Source organism: Lynx rufus, unplaced genomic scaffold, assembly GCF_022079265.1.
Source record: "Lynx rufus isolate CCGP_SWC_20201006 ecotype Redwood Valley unplaced genomic scaffold, mLynRuf1.p SCAF_5, whole genome shotgun sequence".
Classification (NCBI taxonomy): Eukaryota; Metazoa; Chordata; class Mammalia; order Carnivora; family Felidae; genus Lynx; species Lynx rufus.
The window spans coordinates 35,718,200-35,732,984 of NW_025814867.1; the positions used below are offsets into that span (position 1 = coordinate 35,718,200).

The following is a 14,785-nucleotide window of genomic DNA, read 5'->3' on the forward strand; positions in this document are numbered from 1 at the left end:
AGTGAAGGTTTCATTGAGAAAGACTCATAGAAACCACATCGTGGTTTTAAAATGCATCTTCACTATTTTCAGGAAAACCTGCCTATGAGATATATGAGCAGAAATATGAAGAAAGCATATCTGAAATATAATATTGAAAAGTGTGGCCATGTGTCTTCCATGGGCCGACATCTGAGAGTATTTTTTACTTAAGTTTACTTTGCATTTTGAAAGGCTCGTGTGCTCTATGCTGAACATCATTCTCTGTGCTCTGGCTTCCCAGAGACCAGGGAAGCTAACTTCTGCCTATACAAGACAGAGATGCAGTTGTCCACCACAGTGACTTCCCACTTGCTTGGTAACTACAGAGTTTTTATGGACCTGGAGGGTTTTGACACTCAGCCATCACCTTCCCACGGGGAAGCTTACAAGCAGCAAGAGCTCACGGGACTCTGAACTTTATGAGAGGACATGACTCCCATTCCCCAGGCTGCCATGTCTGGCATTCACAGAGGCAATGGGGCCTGACGGAGTCCTCACTGCCCAACAGCCTGTGGAAGAAAAGTGCATATTCCCGAAGTGATTCTCTTGGGGATGAACATTGCTGTGTTGCAGGCCCCTCCCCAGACGAAGGGCCCGAGCTTACCCATATCATCCCTCACTCTCCATTCACATAGAGAAGTACATATACATGCTGCCATGGTTATCTGTACTTTTTATATACTGCTTTTCATCAACACCACTTCTTTTTCTTCCACCTCACTCATTGTGAAGCTCTGATTGTTCTAGAACCCTTGCCAGGCCACTATAGCCCACGGTTCTTTTTTCCTTCCCTGATTTTCGGAAGCACATGTTTCCTATCTATATCAGTCCCATTTTCTCAACCACGCTCTAGGAACAAAGAGCTTCTCAGATCTCATGGCTCAGTCTTTCCCCATCATGTTGGAGTGTAGCACAAAGTCAGTGGGAGGTATATGCATTAAAACCCCCTACCAATGGACAAGGACAGCAGTGTGCTCTTGGTCTCCCCTTTCCAAGTTAGGATGTGAATGCTCACTGTTGAAAGGCTAATTCAGGGCTCAAAATTTTAATCCAGACTTTAGAAAGAAAGCCATTGCCAGGTAAATGGTCAGCTAGCGGTGTGCTTCCCAGAAGTGTGTTATGCAAGGGTGTTGATGTTTTGGGACATCCTGGGTGCTGTTGCTGTCATCTCTCTGTGACATCTCTCAGGGTGATCACAAGATGGTGAATAGGGAGGATGTGTGGCATGTGTATGTATGTGTGCATGACTGTACAGGAGTGCATGATGTGTGGATACCTGTTGTTCCCCCGTGTGACTGCGAGTACATAGTGAAAGCACCCCATTTGGGCTGTATGCAGCTGAGGCAATAGGTAATGATCATAACTATATACAATGCAGGGCCTCCATAAGTTCCATGGTTTCAGCCTTCCCAGGGAGTGCTAAGAAGTGGGACTGCAGGCTCTGGGAGAGGGAAAAGAGGGTTTTCATGCCTCCTAAAGTGTGGTCCATGGGCCAGCAGTTTCAGCATCACCTGGAAGCTTGTTACATATGCAAAATCTCAGGTCTCCAGATCTACTGAGTCAATCTACATCCTAATGGAGCCTCCAGGTGATTCACAAGCACATGGATGTTTGAGCAGTGCTTGCCTAGAGTCCACTACCTGCATGGCACAGGTGATGAGCAGGCCTAGAGTTAACTAACTCCAAAGGCCTAGACTAACACCAAAGTTAGTCCATGTCAGAGCTGGAACCACAACCAGGCCTGGTAATGCTGACAGCACACTTTGGTCCTCCTTGGTGTAGCCCAGGTCTGTGCCCATGTTTCTTCTGCCCAGTGTGCAGCTCCTCTCCTATAAGGAGTGCAGTCTGTCCGTCAGAAATGCTGGGGGAGTGGAGAGGAAGGCTGTCTGCATTCAGTGCCAGGGAGGAGCATTAACATCTGACCTCAGTCACGGCTAAGAGGATTAGAGCCTTGAGGCCAGGGCTATGCAGCAATATGCCACAGGGCTTCCTGGTGCTGCCTGTACCTGGGCGGCCCTCTGGGTGGCAGGCCGACCAGTGTGGCAGGGAATGGAATGGTTGCAGAGTGGGTCTGCCTGACATGGGGTGGGTTTTGTAGTGTGGTTATTATCAAGAGAATGACGTTAGCATGAAGTTAAATTCACATCACAGCCATTCAGGACTTTATGTCATATGAGACCCTGCCTCACACCTGAGGAAATGTCATCTCTCCTTTCCTTCACTCTACATCTATCTAGGAGTCTAGGCTGTTTGTAGGAGGAGTCTCTGTCTTAGGCATCACGTGCCCACATGTGCACACATACACACACACACACACACACACACACACTCACACATTCAGTCACACACACTTGTACATCTACACTCACATGCTCACAAATCTAGGCACAGCTTTATACTTGATCTGGTGTCTGGTTCATCTCTGTGGCCACAGCCCCTGGGATCATGCCTGCCACATAATAGCTGCTCAAGACAAGTTTATTGGAGCAAACCCAAGTGCAATAGCAGAACAAAGGAGGACTTTCTCCAAGACAAGGCCTCGCTTACCTTCCTTTATTATTATTTGAGACAGAGAGCACACACAAAGGAGGGAAAGGAGCAGCAAGACAGAATCTTGCAGAAAGAGAGCATTTTAAGCAGGTTCCACACTCAGCACAGAGCCCGACGCGAGGCTCTATCCCACGACCTTGGGATCATGACCTGAATTGAAATCAAGAGTCAGGCACTCAATCAATGGAGCCACACATTTTTTTAAGGCCTCACTTACCTAATGGAGAGGTCAGACCTTTTGAACTTCTTCCTAAACAGATTTTCATTTGTGCTTGTATTTTATTAGGTTTATAGTTCTAGCTTGAGGTTCATTGTAATTTGTTCTCTGTAACACTTGCTCCTACAGAATGTTAATTTTATTTATATTTTAAAAAGTTCCCGTTGCCCAATAAATTTTGAATATTAGGGTTTTAAAAGGCCACGGTGTGTGTGGCTACAAGGCTTCTCAGACCTGAGCTGCACGAGCGTGCAGGCTGACTCCCCAGGAAGCAGGACTGTGCAAGGCTCCCCACACTTGCCTCACCACAGATCCTCTTTCTCACAGAGAGTCTTGCTTTCTCAGGAGACACTTTGGGAAATACAAATCGAGTTGTTTTGGTATGCACGTCACTTGTCTCCTAACTTGGCAACCACGTGTTACGAGGCTGTCGACGTGTTTTGTACTTGGCTTTTAGTGTTCAAGGCTGAGGGCATAGTAGGTATTCAAGGAGTGCCTGTTTGAATGATTAACGAGATAAAAGTAAGCTTGTGAGAAAGTCAAACAGACATAAATTTCAGGGTAAAACATATTCAGTTTAGTTTTAATCCAGTGCAGTGAAATGTGCAGGTAACTGCTTCCGTGCCTTGCACGGTGGTAGGCGTGGTGAATACAGAATTGGGCACCTCCAGGAGGCTCAAAAGCTTGAAGGAGATACTGCCGTTTAAATGAAGAAATTGCTTAACTGTGGATAAGTGGAACAAGTGGTGGATATATGAGGCTTAGAGGCTGCAAAGGAAAAGGAGTGTTGAATCCTTTACCTACACGATGACTAAAGTAGGTTTTGGAAGGGTAAGTGAGTTTACCAGGGTGACAAGCATAGGGGAGAACAATCCAGAGAGAGAGTCCTGGATGGTCAGGGGTTTCTAAACGTTGGTGGAAACACATTGCCATGTCCCCGAGACTAGCGCTTTCCAAAAAGGAAAATGTAAAGACTGACAGATGTTGGAGTTGAGAGTGTCCTTGGTCACAGTGTGTACTTCTTTACTTTCCTAGAGGCAGTGCAGCTCTGTGGGGACAATGTCTTACTCTGATCCAGGAAGGCACCACACTTCCTGACTTCAGGGATCCGTGGTGGCTTTGGACAGTGGCCTCACCCCTGTGAGCTCACACTGAATTGCTGGTCCAGGACCTGAGGGACGCTGCCATGGCACATGGCCCCTGCTTTAGCCAGCAGGGCATCTACTGAGGTCATGTGTGCCAGTGAATCTCTCATTTTCTTAAAGTCTTCTTGTTATGCAGTACGATATGCATATTTTTTTTTAGCTTGCAATCAATAAACTGTGAATCTCAGTGACTGTAAATAAGACAACTTGTAAAAATGCGTTTACGTTGATACTTCCAACTTAAAATTTATTTTGCTTTTACTTTAGTTTATTTATGAGCCGGGGATGACACTGATGGAGAATCTGTTTCCATACTAATAACACTAAAATAGATTTAGATGCACATCAGATGGAAGCTGAGTATCATTTTTAATTATGATTAAGGTGACGTTTTATTATTTTCCCCGGGAGAGTCATGAATTTTGACTCTGCATGAAATGTTAATTGAATGCACCTCCTGCCCCTTCAATCAGAGGATATTCCTACTAAATAATTGTGGTTCTGAGTGGGCAGTTGCTATCGGGGGAGCTTCCACTGCCATGAGTCCCAAGAATCCCCGGGGATGCCTTTCCCCTTCTGAGCCAGGAGAAGGGCTCAGACACATGTGAATGTGAAAACCAGCCTTCCCATGGGGGAGCTGCACATGCTTTGATGAGTTAGCTCATCTTTCTGAGCCTGAGTTCCCTCAGCTGTGCAGGGGGCATGGTGCCCACCTCATATTACTGTTGTTGTTGTTGTTGTTGTTATTCTTGTTCTTGTTCTTGTTGTTTTATTGAAGTCTCAGTACAAATGAGAAATCTCAAACTAATAAACCAGTCTCAGGAAGGGCTTGGCAGAGAGGATCGGGGGCACATCTTGACAGGTAGGAAGGCACGTCTGGAGGAATTTCAGAAGCGGGTGTTAGGCATCCTCACTCCTGAGAGGCAGCATGATGTAGTAGAAAGGGCATGGGCTGTGAATTTAGATACACTTGGAGTCTAATTCTAGAGTTATTAATATGGGTATAATAATGCTATTTTAGTTATTGTTGAGGATTATGAATAATGGATAAAATTGTCATCTAAATTCCTGGTGCCAGGTACCTGGGAGCTGTGGTTATGAACTGATACCAGAAAACATAAAATGGGGGACACAACCATCATAATGGCGTATGAAGATTCCTCTTCAAATTGGAGATGAATTCCATTGAGATTGTGGCTGGTTTTCAGAAAAGTGAGCTGAAGATCATGAAAGGGCGTTGACATAGATCTTGGGATCTTGACTTGGCTATCAATGATATCTGTCCCAAGAGGGTCCAGTTCTTAACTCTGTGTTTCCTTCATGGCCATGTCAAGAATCCAGCAATTGGGACCTAATTCTTGGTAGGGTGACCAACTTGCTAAGTTTTCTTGGGACTTTCCCAGTTTTAGCAGTAAGAGCCCTGTGTCCTAGGAAACAACCTCTTCCAGGAAAATTAGATGGTTCATGCCCCTAATTGTTACCCTGCAGATGAGAGGTGACCCTTGTAAAGCCCTGGCATCCTTATGGTGCCCAGAATTACATTTGTGTTAAGTCCCTTTTTTCCTAAGCCTAAAAAAAGGTCAACTTCAAACTGGCATATTAGATTTCTTTCCTTTAAAAAACAACCACAAGAACACAGAACACCTGGGTCTCTAAAACAAAATGATGTGACTTATTTGCCACTGTTCTTCCCTCCTAATGGTTGTTGGTGTGCTCGTTTGTTTGTTTTTGAATGTGTATCACTGAGTTGGAAATGCAGGCATTTTCATGTTTGAAGGGGTGCAGAGCACATGGACAATGAGAAACCCTACCCCTCAAACCTTCCCAAAACCTTCCCAAAACCTTCCCAAAACCTTCCTTGTCTCCTCGTATAGCGAGACACGAAGACATGGAGTGTCTGGGGCACCCTGCATTCTCCCCCACACCCCTGCCCAGGTAGTACCCCAGAGGCACCATTCTTCCTGCATGCCAGAGCTTTTCAAACATACTGATTCCCAGGGCACACCCTCTGAGACTCTGATTTAATTGATCCCAGATTGGATCAGGCATTACGATTCCTTAAAAGCTCCCTGAGGTGATTCCAACGTGCTGCCAGAACCGAGATCACTTTTGTAATCAAACAGGATGTATGAACGGTAGGTGGTTCCAAATGCCAGCACATTTCAGACCTGCTACTTCCCAGGCATCTGAGGGCACAAATTAATAGGCATGTGAGAAGGGAACTTCAAAGACCCGTCTGTGGGTATCTGAGGGGAGATGAGAGGCGATGATGTCATTCCCTGAGTCGAACAGAGCATTAGATTTGACATCGCACAGAACAATGGGGGTACAGGTTAAGCCGAAGGGGCCATTTTGAAGTGGAAACACAAGCCGTACTGCTTAGGGGCCCTGCTGGGGAGGGAGTGCCACACATCAGGAACAAGGCTCCCTGTCCTGGACCCTGCAGGCAGTGATAGCTGGGTCTGCAGAATGACAGCAGCCCCAAGCACAAAGGAGGAGGTAGTGGTGGTAGAACAGGCTAAGGATCCTTCCCAAATGCTGTGGGCAGCAGACCTTGGCTGAGCCATCATGCGTTAAGTGGAGTTGCTCTCAAATGGGTCTGAAACTCACCCAGAGAATGTCCAGCTGTAAGAACTGGCAAGACCTGCATTGGTGGTCAGAAGAGGTGTGGCTGACAAGCTGTGGCCAGGAAGGTGGGACTGAAAGACTAGAGACTAGCTCATTACAGATCCCCAGGGGTTGGGGCCCGGCAACAACAATTTTACCAGTTTTCTGTTGATGCAGGATCAGCATATGAACAAAACGTCCTTACAGCGTTCTTCCAATGGAGGTCCTTCGTAATGTTTGAAGATTAATTTATTATAAAATTTTTGTCTGCACACGAGCTAGAAGAAACTGCAGTCTACCCATCTCGAGCTCAGGTTTCAACCTCAGTTCTCCCACTAAGTAATTAAATGACCCTGGGCAAGGTACGTTCCCTCCTTGGGCTTCCATTTGCCCAAGTTTGAAATGAGAAATGTGGCTTAGGTGATATCTAGGAGACCCCTTAGCACTGACACTTTAGGAATTCATGGACTTTTTTTTTTTAGCTCAGTTTCTGTATTAGAATTCTTCGGAGAAAGAGGGCCAACAGGCATGGATCTATATCTATACATCTATAGATAAATAAATGTGTTATTTTATTTTATTTTATTTTATTTTATTTTATTTTATTTTATTTTATTTTATTTTCAATATATGAAATTTATTGTCACATTGGTTTCCATACAACACCCAGTGCTCATCAAATAAATGTTTATTATGAAGAATTGGTTCGTGTGATTGTGGGGGCTGAGAAGTCTCACAGTCTATAGTTTGCAAGCAGAGAAGTGTCAGAGAAGATGAGGTGAGTTGCCCCAGTGCAATCAGTGAGGCATAAAAAAAGGGATGAATTCCTCCTTCCTCTGCCTTTTGGTCTCTTCAGGCCCTGAAGACTTGAATGATGCCCATCTACACTGGAGAGGGCAATCTACTACATTGAGTCTGTCAATTCAAAGGGCAAAATCTCATCTGAAAACACCCTCACAGACATACCCAGAAATAATGTTTCATCCGGGCACCCTGAAGTCAGTCAAGATGACACACAAGTTTACCACAGTATATGGGGTGCCTGGGTGGCTCAGTTGGTTAAGCATCCGACTTCGGCTCAGGTCATAGTCTCACAGTTATTGAGTTCAAGCCCCGCGCCAGGCTCTGTGTTGACAGCTCAGAGCCTGGAGTCTGTCTCCCTCTCTCTCTGCCTCTCCCCCATTCACACTGTGTCTCTCTCAAAAATAAATAAGCATTAAAGAAATAAATAAAAATAAAATAAATTTAGCACAGTATCTTTGTAAAGAGAAAGAGGGTTTTCAGGAAGTGTTTGCCCATGGATCTTTGATTCCTTGCTCTCATTCGTAGTCCCCTACTCCATCCCTGCTTCTCCTAAGCACATCCCTGCAACTTCTGGAGCCTCAGAGGGCCTGCGATGCCAGCCAGCTTGGCTCACGTCAAGCCCCGCTACCCCTGTGAAGATGTCATTCCAACAAACAGGGCCCCAAGAGAAACTGTCCTGCCCCTAAAGTTATTTCCCTGCTCAAACAACTCCAGCTGCAAATCTCAGCCTAGATGAAGATAAATTGACACCGACAGCTGTTCTAGCCAGAGCAGTTTCCCTACAGCTCACACAAGAACATTTAGTCAACGTGGCCAGCCTGTAGTTTGAGAAGTCTGACAAGGCCGGGGGTTGAGGGAACACTCGGCAGAGGGCGAATCTGGCACTACACTGCTCTGAGGCATGAAATGATCAGGGGGAGTCAAGGGGGATGGATTCCGGTTTAACAGGTTGATAGGACCTGAGTGAGCTAGGGGATAACAGCAATGGCTTCCATACCGGGCACCTACTATGTTTCACATACAGTGTAAGCAAATACAGTGCACACTTTATCTCACTTAATTGTCTTCCAGACCCTAGGGCATTATGATCTGTTTCATAGGTGAGAAAATTAAGGCTTGGAGGTTCATAAGGGGAGAGTTGATTCGTGCCCCAGTCAGTGTGGCATGAAAGTCTATCTCCTTTCCTCCATTAAGTACTAAATTCTGGCTATCCTTATTTCACCCACCATTCTTGGAAAACTATAATCCATGGGTGCCATTCAAGGGAACTTGGGAGTGCTGGAGTTTAGAGACGTCAGTGAGGGGTTTGGAAAGGTGTCAGATTAGGATAGTCACGAAAGAGCCCTGCCCAGCAGAGCAATGGGCTGCAGCAACAGAAGCACTGACACAGCCATGCATCCTGGCTGTAGCCTGTGGCTGGCTGGGAGAGCCCGAAAGGCAGCAGTGTGACCTCAGGTGCTAGCCAGGAATCACGTCAATTTAACAAATAGTGAATAACCCCTCTTCACGAGGTACCTGCTTAATTTCTTTAAACTTGTTCTGCATTCATTTTATGCTGAATTCATTCCTGGGCCATAAGTTTTTTGTTCTTCAGTTTCTTCTGAGACGTATTTTTCTTCTGTGCAATCTCCTCTGGTGGTTTAGGAACAATCTGTTCTTCTTCAGGAAGGATCATCTCAATGTGACAGGTGGAGCTCATGTATGGATGATTCTACCTATGAGCTCTCTAAGCACAGAGGCCCATCTGGGGGCTATGTTCATCTGGATGTGCTTTACGATCAAAGGTTCTACATCTAAATTCTTACGTTCAGCATTACTCTGTGCATTTTTAAACACGTACAGGAAAAGCTCAGCACTCGTTTTGGGCCACCTACCCTATGTCCAGCCCTACTGTTTGGCCTGGGTTTACCCACCAGCTCCACCATGTAAGGAGAGAATGGCACGTACTACATCTGTAAAATGATGTCTTTCAGATACTTGGTAGCTTTTCACATAGGCTTACCCTGATGGCCTGGGCAGTTTCATGAGTGTTCTGAAATTGGACATGAAGAGTTGAACCTCTTGATTTGCGTGATTTTGTGGGATTTTCTGGGTCAAGTGAATAGAGATCCATTTTCAGAGATCACCTCAGGCCACTTATGAGAAGACCTCGTTTAATTTTTTATTAGAAGCTTGGGAATAATTTGTACTATGGAGGGATCTATGGTAACAAGTCAAACAGACAACATACTAGGAAGACAGGCATCGTTTGGCAACAAGACAGAGCCAGCAGCAAGCATGGGTGAGGGACCGTGCGTGCACTCAGCACGGCTTCACTGGTGCCCACCCTGTGCCCAGTGCCGTACCAGGATGTGGCAACCCTGAGTGAGCCAGGTCCGGCCCTGCCTTCCCAGAGCCATACTCCTCCAGGGCCTTCCAAAGAATACGCCATGCTCTAATGGTGGAATGGAGGTGGATCCCTTGAGAAGAAGCTGGGGAATATTTCCATGTCAGTCGGTTACAGCTGAGAGTCACAGCTATTTGGCTGGCCTCTTTGGGGGCTTGGGGCTGATGCTTCATGGAGTTTTCATAGGGAAGAAATGAGAAAATCTATTTCAATTACTTTTTAGAAGTCAAATTTACATAATCATTTGATGTAATACTGTTCGTTACGGGCTTCCCTAGAGTGGCATTAGAGCCACCGTCCCTGCAAGTGCGTCAGCCCCTGGAGTTGGAGCCAGACGTTTCTCCGCACAGGGAGAGCCAAGCTGCACTCGGCTGCAAGTGGGTGCGCCCCCGGCCAGGGATAATTAGGCCAAATGGGTGAGAAAACCCACCTGGGGGGAGAAAAGAAAGGAAAGTATTCTCTTTAATTAATCACTGTTTTTCCACAGTTAAGAGTAAAACACTAAAATTAAAATACATTTTAATAATATAGTCTTCATTAAAGTGAAATGTGGTTTTAGGCAGACCTTAATTCAAAGCCTGGTTCCTTAGAAGAAAAGAATATTGCTTCTTGTGTGACCTTTATTAAATCCAAAAATGACAATATGGAATTATAAAGGATTTCTTAAGCAGACGAGTTTTGAGAAGAGCCTTTTCCCCTTTGATTGGTTCTCCATGTGGCAGATGTGTCCATGCTGTGACATTTGTGTCCAGCATATGTTGACTGTGACTCCTGCAGGCTTCATGTGTGTGGGGAAGCATAAGTATGTGTACCTCTCTGTGAGTGCCAGAACCACATCTTCTCTGGCTTTCTCTGTGTCCAGCCTGGTAGGCATTCAGGTACTACAGGAAGGAAGGAACAGAGGAAGGGAAGGAGGGAGGGAGGAAGGAATGAAGGAAGGAAGGAAGGAAAGAAGGAAGGAAGGAAGGGAGGACAGAAGGAAGGAAGGAAGGGAGGAAGGAAGGGTAGAAGGGAGGGAGGGAGGAAGGATGGAAGGAGGGGAGGGAGGGAGGAAGGAAGGATGGAAGGAAGGAACAGAGGAAGGAATGGAGGAAGGGAGGGAGGCAGGGAGGAAGGAAGGATGGAAGGAAGGAGGGAACAGAGGAAGGAAGGGAGGGAGGAAGGAAGGAAGTGAGAGAGGAAGGGAGGGAGGGAGGGAGGAAGGAAGGAAGGAAGAAAAGGAGGGAGGGAGGAAGGATCTAAGGAAGGAAAGGAGGGAGGGAGGAAGGAAGGATGGAGGAAGGGAGGAAAGAACAGAGGAAGGAAGGGAGGAAGGGAGGAAGGGAGGGAGGGAGGGAGGAAGGGAGGAAGGACATTACCAGAAGGTAATTCCATTGTTCTCAATACTAAAATTTGGCATCTCCTCTGGGGCAAGGCTATTGAGTTTGTTTTTTGTAAGAAATTTTCAAAAAGAATAATCCTAAGTGTCTTCTTCCATTAACATTTTCTCCAGCCTGTATGATTTATTCGGCATCTGTTTCTATACTTTGGTAGTTTGCCTAGTTATTAAATGAATATTTTGTGACTAAGAGTCTGAAGAGCTCGTTTATTTTCTTTGAAAGTCCGACAGGAAAAGTTAAAAATGTTTCACCTAGTTTGGAGATAACGTCTTTACTCAAGCCTGGTGATTGACACCTGGTTCCTTGGCTGGGGTGGCAAGGGAAAGGCCAATCACCAAGGGCTGGTGCTGGGTCCCTCCTTTTCTTCCCTCCCTCCCTCCCTCCCTCCCTCAGAGAGTTAGCACTTCTCGGAGCCAAGCCCCATGCCCTATGCTGTCAGTCCACTGTGGATGTGATGGAAGGGACATGCAGCTGCCACCCCCATGGAGCTCTGTCAAGTGAGGGAAACAGAGAAGGAAACAGACAACACAAAGGAATGGACCTAGTACCCCAAGGCAATGGAATCTGTGCAGCCTGGAAGACTTTCTCTGGTGGAGAAGGGGATAGGCTGGAAGGAGGAGGTTTCAGAGACCACAGCACCATGCTCAAAGCCTGGAGGCAGACAGCCGTGACACGCTGGGATTGCAGGGTGCTAAATTTGCACCAGCTCAGGATAAGAAGACTTGCAGTGGGAGGATGTGAGGCTGTGGTGGAGAGACAGGGCCTATGCTACAATGAGCCACAGGTGCCATATTAAGAAGTTGGTTTCCTAAGCCCAGTGGAGAGGTACTGAAGAATTTTAAGCAAGGGAGTGACCCAATGAGACATGGGTTTGATTTATAAGGAAAACTTTGGAAACAGAACTGGAAGAAGTGGTGATGGATGAGAGTAGACCAGAGACAAGAAAGCTGATTAGGAGGAAGGTTAAATGGAGAGTGGGGGAAAAGAAGGTGCAGATCCTAGAGTATGACCCAAGGCTTATAATCATACCATGTGTAAAGATTTGAGCACCCCACCCTTGTTGGAGGTCCCAAACTAGCCCACAGAGACACTACTCAAATCACAGCCCACAGGCCAGCCACACGGCCTCCATCTGGGGTTTGTTGGAAACACGGAACCCACCCAGCCCTACTGAATCAGAATCTACATTTTAACAAGCTCTTTGGGTCATTCATGTCTGTGTGAAACTTTGAGAACACGTCTTTAGTGGATCATGGGAAGGAGGAACACAGCTCTGTAAGGTGCAAGCAAATCAGGACAGTGTGGTGCACAGGTACATCTTGTTGGATTGATTATGTTGTTTAAGGAAGTAGAAGCTATGGCTCAGAGACTTGAAGGGATATATGGACCAGTGAGAGATTCTGAGAGCTTTTCTTCAGCCTTGACCTGGCCCATTTTATGAAAGCCCTTGACAGCTGGATCTGCTGGCCAGTGTCCGCATGGAAGCCGGGGAGCCCACACCTGCATGCTAAGTTAACGCCAATCCCTGGATCTCCCCCACCCCCAGCCTATACTGTGTCACTGTCAGCCAAATGTGCTTTTTCGCCTAAGACTATCTGTTTATCCATGTGTGAGTTTGATCACTCGGATCTGTCTGGCCACCTGGATAGTCCAGGTACACCCGGCAAGGGACAGTGGGAGCTCTACCCAAGGTCAGAAGCAGAGAGCTAGAAGGCAGAAGACAGATGGAGATTACAAAGTTACTGTTGCAAAGACAGAATCAGCAAATCTTGGTCGCGGGCAGGGTGCGGGAGTAAGATGGGGACTAGTTGAGTTCAGCGTTTGAGCTCTTCTGTCATCACTGCCAGGTTCTTCAGTGGCGGGGAGGGCGGATCATGGGAGCTACCTCCTCAGGGTACTTCCAGGAGCTGTTTGCATAGCCAGAAACCTGTTGTGAGCCTCTCTGAGCTCAAAGGCGCTGTGCATGTGACACCTGAGTAGTTGATCTCCCTAATTAGCGTTGGCAGCAGCTACATTTGCTTATGACGTTATGTAATCAGATTTGTATAATTGCTCTTTTATAACTCACTTAAAAAATTCAAAAGAACACAGTTCCGGCAGGGAGATTGTGAGCAGGGTCCCCCTGACAGGTTGGCGTTCCAGGCTGTTCCTCACAAGGGAAGGGTATGTGTGCTGGGAGAGAACACAGCCAGAAACGTGTAGGGGAAGAGCCGTTTCCAAATCTGCCGGAATCAGGGATGACTCCCTTCTTTGGGACAGACCTTAGTTGGATTCTTTTCAATGTGACGAGATACAGAGTTCAAGAACTCAGGACACAGGGATCTACTCAGAGTTTCAGTCTTTGTTTTTTTCTCCCAGGTAATGCACCATCCAGACGTGACTGTTGCCTTTTTGTTTCTCTGACAGATATGGGATTCTTTGATTGAGTGGCACTCCTGGAATTGGAGCGCCCATGCTTGGTGATGGGGGTGGTGATGGGGGTGTCAGTGTTCTGCTCAAGGCCACAGGCAGCCCTTTGTTAGGGGCAGTTGGATAACTTTCCATAGTGGTCAGGGAGCCATGTTCTGTTTCCTTTGGAACTTTCCTTGAGGCAGAATTTCTAAGTTCCTTACTTAATTTGAGCCTTTACTTAATTTCTCCCCATCCTTTTCTAGAAATCATAAAATAGGTAAGGAGGGACTCATTACAAGATATTTGCAGACTTCCCGTGTTCTCACCTCTTCTTGCAAATATGTGACAAATCTGAGAAAAGGTGCAGATCCTTACAAACCTTATTTAAGTGATAGAAATAGTCAAATTACTAGTCTTGGCTTTCTGCGGGAAGGAAAAATCATCACATATAGGGGTGAGGAGGTCTTGGACTCTGTGGAGGGGACTTCTAGGAGAGTTTCTCATCACTAATTTACAAGAGACTCATTATGGCTTTGGGGATTCCATGAACTATCTGAAATAATTTTGTTTACAATTTTTGTATACATGCATTTGAACGTTTTTATGGGAAGCAGAATTATACCACTCATAGAATTGCAAAGGCTATATTTTAAAATAGCTTAAGAACTTGGAGAATTTTTAATGATTTGAGGTTTATGAAGGGACTTTAGATATATACTGTGTAGTCCTCCTGTTCTCCTTAGGAATGGTGCAGAGCAGAAACTACCATCCCTAGTTTATAATGTGAAAACTGAGGCCAAGAAGTGTTCACTGCTCACCAACCACATGCCTGTTGATTCTGAGAAACTGGACACATAACCAGGGTTCCGATTCCTGATCTTTCAATTCTAGCACAGCTTTAGGAACAGAAATTACTGACTCCTTCTACATAATCCAGAACATTTGGACATTTGGAAACATTTAAAATCCTTAAACCCTGAATTTGGAGAACTGATTTCTATGTATGCAAGTCATATTTCTGCCAACGCTTCCCCACATTTTGCAGATATGAGGGTCATGGATAGTGTGAGATGAAAAGCTATTCCTAGGTCAAAGTTAGTCCTAGGTATGATGGCTGAAGACAAGAGAGACCTTTCCTCAAAAATACCCATAAGAGCTCCCTCACCCATCCTTTATTCCAGTCCTCTCCTGGACACTGGGACCTCTCCTTTCAAAATGCAGCTGTCTACCCCCTTTTGATGAAGGTAGACCTTAAACTTCATTTTGAGCCATGCTGCTCCAAAAG

General features: G+C 45.9%; 1 protein-coding gene across 1 annotated transcript in view; it reads left to right on the plus strand.

Annotated features, from left to right (window-relative positions):
- CLSTN2 (calsyntenin 2) overlaps nt 1–14,785 on the plus strand; it is a 397,891-nt gene that overhangs the window by 99,008 nt on the left and 284,098 nt on the right. The window lies entirely within an intron of this gene.